The sequence below is a fragment of the Hyperolius riggenbachi genome, chromosome 6, assembly GCF_040937935.1.
Source record: "Hyperolius riggenbachi isolate aHypRig1 chromosome 6, aHypRig1.pri, whole genome shotgun sequence".
Classification (NCBI taxonomy): Eukaryota; Metazoa; Chordata; class Amphibia; order Anura; family Hyperoliidae; genus Hyperolius; species Hyperolius riggenbachi.
The window spans coordinates 1,964,001-1,970,000 of record NC_090651.1 but is presented as its reverse complement, the minus strand read 5'-3'; positions in this window follow the sequence as shown (position 1 = coordinate 1,970,000).

Here is a 6,000-nt window from a genome sequence, read left to right as displayed (position 1 = left end):
CCGGCGGGGCCAATCTTTAGGCGACAATCGGCAGTAGAGTCCATTGTTCTCCTCCTTACCCAATGGAAGCTGCTCTGTCCTGCGCCACGCAAGGTTCCTCCACCCCACTGTGAGAGATGCATCACTCCGCTATAGCAGAATGAGGCCCTTATACAGGTCTCATCTCCCGACTGTCTCCCGAGGGATCAGGGAACATTGACTCTGTCCCACATGACAACTAAAGGACTCTGAATTCAGTCTATGTTGTTATCACAGGGAAGTGTTATCAGTGACGAGCACTGGGGTTATGTTTGACTTCCAGGCTGCAGACAGGCCAAGGCCAGGCCAAGTTTGAGAACAGGAGGAGAAGATCAGGTTAAGCCAGTCCGAGGTCAAGAAAATGAGCAGAAGATCAGGTGAAGTCAGGCAAGGCCAAGGTCAAGAACAGGAGCAGAAGATTAGGTGAAGTTAGGCTGAGGTCAAGAACAGGAGCAGAAGATCAGATGAAGTCAGGGCATGGTCAAGGTGAGGAGCAGAAGATCAGATGAAGTCAGGCCAAGGTCGAGAACAGGAACAGAAGATCAGGTGTGTCAGGCCAGGCCAAGGTTGAGTACAGGAGCAGAAGATCAGGTGACATCAGGCCAATGTCGAGAACAGGAACAGAAGATCAGGTGAAGTCAGGCCAGGCCAAGGTTGAGAACAGGAGCAGAAGATCAGGTGACATCAGGCCAGGCCAAGGTCGAGAACAAGAGCAGAAGATCAGGTGAAGTCACTAGTCAGGCCAGGCCAAGGTCGAGAACAGAGAGCAGAAGAATGGGTGAAGTCAGGCCAGGCCAAGGTAAAAACAGGAGCAGAAGATCAGGTTACATCAGGCCAGGCCAAGGTCGAGAACAGGAGCAGAAGATCAGGTGAAATCAGGCCAGGGCAAGGTCGAAAACAGGAGCAGAAGATCAGGTGAAGTCATGCCAGGCCAAGGTCGAGATGAGGAGCAAAATATCAGGTGAAGTCAGGCCGAGGTCAAGATGAGGAGCAGAAGATCAGGTGAAGTCAGGGTAGGCCAAGGTCAGTTACAGGAGTGGAAGATCAGGTGACACCAGGCAAGCCAGGTCAGTTACAGGTAGGTGGCATAATAGAGTCTTAAGATAAACACAGAAGAACTGTCAGCATAAGATCGCTGCCATAGGGATGTTTGAATACCCCCACTGACTAACTTATTCATCTGAGATGTTATAATAACATAGGCATGCTCAAATATCATCGGGAAAAAAATCTGACTGTGTGTGGAAACACTTCTGTAATAAAACACCCATGTGCACGTTTCTGAATCTGGTCATAAGACTGCATATGGTGCATTAAGTGCTTTCTCCACTTTAAAAGATTTGTTTTGTTCCGCACCCATCCTGAGACATGTAGACACCTCTTATCCTTTTATTGTTGAGGTGGACGCCTCAGAGGTTGGGGTAGGGGCTGTGCTGTCTCAGCGGTCAGGGTTGCAGGGAAGGCTACACCCTTGTGCGTATTTCTCTCGTAGGTTCTCTCCGGCAGAGAGAAACTACGATATAGGCAACAGAGAGCTCTTAGCCATTAAACTTGCTTTTGAGGAGTGGCGTCACTGGCTGGAAGGAGCAGAACATACAATTACTGTATACACGGATCACAAGAATTTAGAATACATCAAGGGGGCTAAGAGATTAAGTCCCCGTCAGGCTCGATGGTCTTTGTTTTTTTTGAGGTTCAGGTTCATAATTACGTATACCCCGGGTAGCAAGAACATTAAGGCAGATGCCCTGTAGTGTTGGGCGAACAGTGTTCGCCACTGTTCGGGTTCTGCAGAACATCACCCTGTTCGGGTGATGTTCGAGTTCGGCCGAACACCTCATGGTGTTCGGCCTTTTAAGTTCGGGTTCGCCCCGAACTTCTGTATGCCCCCGAACAGGGCCGAACAGGGCCCCTGTTCGGGCGAACAGGGCCCTGTTCGGCCGAACAGGCCGCAATACGGCCCCCCTATGGGGTCGCAGGCATAAGGGGGGAGCATGCCCCGATCGCGGGGGGGGTCGGAAATTCCCCCCACCCCCTCCGCTAGCGCTCCCCCCTCTGCCCGCTTCCCCATTCAAAAGTTTCAAGAAGTACCTGTATAGCGGATGGCCTGGCAGTGGCACTGTGGAGTGAGGAGGAGGAGGAGTCCGGAGAGTGACGAGTTGAGGGAGGCCGGGCAGCGGGCGTGAGGTCAGAGAAAGGGCGAGTTCCGCTCTTTCTCTGACCTCACGCCCGCTGCCCGGCCTCCCTCAACTCGTCACTCTCCGGACTCCTCCTCACTCCACAGTGCCACTGCCAGGCCATCCGCTATACAGGTACTTCTTGAAACTTTTGAATGGGGAAGCGGGCAGAGGGGGGAGCGCTAGCGGAGGGGGTGGGGGGAATTTCCGACCCCCCCCCCCCCGCGATCGGGGCATGCTCCCCCCTTATGCCTGCGACCCCATAGGGCCCCCAAAATAGGGATGTTCGGGAAGTTCGGGGTTCGGCCCGAACATGCCGAACATCTCGGCCATGTTCGGCGAACTTTCCCGAACCCGAACATCCAGGTGTTCGCCCATCACTAATGCCCTGTCCAGATGCTTTGAGTTGGAGACAGCACAGCCTTCTGCCCCAGAGACCATTGTCCCACAAAATTTGGTGCTGGCCGTAACAGAGACTTGGGAAGACTGGACAGAGACCTTGAGTCCTTTTCAGCAGGATGTCCCTGAGGGGAAGCCTGAGGGGGTTTTATTTGTGCCTCTGCCATTCCGTCTCCGGGTGCTACAGATGTTCCATTCACACAAGAATGCGGGACATCCTGGGGCATCTAGAACGCAGGATCTTGTGGTCAGGTGTGCTTGGTGGCCGTCTCTGGCAGCCGACTGCAAAGAATTTGTTAAGGATTGTGCGGTATGTGCTAAAAGCAAACCCTCCCAGGTGGCACCTGTAGGGAGGTTGCAGCCTTTACCCACCCCGAGTGAACCATGGACCCACTTGTCCATGGATTTTGTGGGTGAGCTTCCCAGATCAGAGGGCATGACGGTCATTTGGGTGGTAGTCGACCGCTTCAGCAAGATGGCCCATTTTGTGCCCTTGAAAGGACTCCCCTCGGCCCAGGAATTGGCCGACTTGTTTATCAAACACGTGTTCCGGCTGCACGGCATTCCGGAAAACATAGTGTCCGATCGGGGAGTCCAATTCGTATCTAAATTCTGGAGGGCATTCTGTCATCAAATGGGCATGAAGCTGTCGTTTTCATCGGGCTACCACCCACAGACCAACGGTCAGACAGAGAGGGTCAACCAGTCATTAGAGCAGTTTTTGAGATGCTACGTTGCAGAGGCGCAGAATGACTGGGTCAAATTTCTGCCCTTTGCAGAATTTGCACAAAACAATTTGAAAAGTTCTTCCACTGGATTTTCTCCGTTCCAGGTAATAAAAATCTATTAACCCTTCGCACACTCACATGCAAATGTTCAAACAAATGCATTCACAGATTCACTCATCCAGGCACAACTGTTATCCCTACAGCTAAATTAAAAGCCAGGGTTTTAGTTCACAGAAGAATGCATTCTTATGCTTAGTCACCTATACTGCGCAGAAGTACCCAGGTAAACATAGGTGTCCTAACTCTGGCCCTGTAACATGCATAGTGCAGACATACAAACACATTCATTGCATCAAACCTATCAATGGATTAGGAGCACACATCCTAACTTCCTCTCCTGGGAAAGACGGTGCATCTTACCAATCGCACAAGGGAGCTAACGTTATGTGTCCACGTGCACCATGCGCATACATCAGCATAAGCTGTGTGCATGCTACATACAGGGGAAGGAGGGAGTGCACTGAATTGGACCCTAGCCACAGGGGTCAGTAGTAAAATGGAAATACATATATCCAGGCACATCGCCTCTAGTTAGGACATTAAATAAATTATTAGGGAAAGGGAGGTGCTGAAGGGGGTGTGGCTAGAAAACAGCAAAAATCTATTAACCCTTCGCACACTCACATGCAAATGTTTTACTACTGACCCCTGTGGCTAGGGTCCAATTCAGTGCACTCCCTCCTTCCCCTGTATGTAGCATGCACACAGCTTATGCTGGTGTATGCGCATGGTGCACGTGGACACATAACGTTAGCTCCCTTGTGCGATTGGTAAGATGCACCGTCTTTCCCAGGAGAGGAAGTTAGGATGTGTGCTCCTAATCCATTGATAGGTTTGATGCAATGAATGTGTTTGCATGTCTGCACTATGCATGTTACAGGGCCAGAGTTAGGACACCTATGTTTACCTGGGTACTTCTGCGCAGTATAGGTGACTAAGCATAAGAATGCATTCTTCTGTGAACTAAAACCCTGGCTTTTAATTTAGCTGTAGGGATAACAGTTGTGCCTGGATGAGTGAATCTGTGAATGCATTTGTTTGAACATTTGCATGTGAGTGTGCGAAGGGTTAATAGATTTTTGCTGTTTTCTAGCCACACCCCCTTCAGCACCTCCCTTTCCCTAATAATTTATTTAATGTCCTAACTAGAGGCGATGTGCCTGGATATATGTATTTCCGTTCCAGGTAGTGTCTGGAAGATTGCCCAAATTTTCACCGTTACCAGTGGCCTCCACTCCGTTTCCAGCTCTGGAGGCTTAGCAAAGGTCTTTTAAAGACATTTGGCGGACGGTGAGAGACAGTTTGGAAAAGGCGTTTCTGAGTCAGAAGGGTCAAGCTGACAAGAAACGGTATTTGGAGTGGAGATTCCAACCAGGAGACTTGGTTTGGGTATCCACACGTCACTTGGCCCTAAAACAGCCCTCAGACAAGTTGGGTCCCAGGTTTGTCGGGCCTTTCCCGATAGCCAGAAGGATCAACAACGTCACTTACGCCGTTGATCTTCCCGCCAGCATGCGTGGGGTAAGATCCTTCCACGTATCCCTGCTTAAGCCAGCAGTCCATGTGGGTCCCACTCCTCCTCCTCCTGTGTTGGTGGATGACCAGCCTGAGTACGAGGTAGAAAAGATTTTAGATTCACGCTTTGTACAAAACTCGGTACAATATCTCGTACATTGGAAAGGGTACGGCATTGAGGAGAGACAATGGGTACCGGGGAGTCGCATGCATGCGGACAAATTAATGAGGGAGTTTCACGCTTTACATCCCGAGAAACCTGGTAGGAGTTGTCCGGAGTCCACTCCTCGGGGGGGGGGGTACTGTGAAGAAACGCCGCGTGTGCCAAGAGCTAGGCGGCTGACTCGTGTCCTACGCGGCGGTTTGCACGCGTCTGGTTGTGTGGTGGAACGCGGAAAAGCCGCCGCATGTCCTGACAGCAAAGCGGCTGTTTGCATGCAGCAGCATGTGCTTGGTGTGGCTGGGTCTGTTAGTGCACCTAGGCAGATGGAGAGCTATGCTCGCGCGGGCCTGAATTCAGGACCTTTATACCTGCAGAGGAAGTGTCAGCTGATCAGGAAGGTCAGCTGATTCCTGCAGGACTCATGATTGGCTGAATGGTTCGGGCGGGGCAGCAGAGTCCAGCAACTATATATTCTGCTGCTTATTCAGTTGCTGGTTGTCTGGCGTTGCGATCACATACGTGGGAGCACCCAGATCCGTAGTCAGATCCGCAAGTGTGCCGGGACCAGCTGGAGCTGTAATCCTACACTTAGCTAGATTCTGTTGATAGTCTAAAGTACTAGTTTGATTGTGATTATCTGTTATGACCTTTTGCCTGCCTGACTATCCTCCTGAACTCTGATCTTGTACCTTGCTATTCTGATACTCTGTTGCCGAACCCCGGCTCGTCCTTAGACTCTGCTTCTGCCTCCTGATTTTGTACCTCGATATTTCTGATACCCCATACCTCCCAACTTTTTGAGATGAGAAACCAGGACATAAGCCACACACCCCTGACACACCCCCAACCACACCCCCTGACACACCCCTAGTCAAAAAATATATATATACACAATTGCAGATATATATATATATATATATGCATGCAATTGTCATTAAAA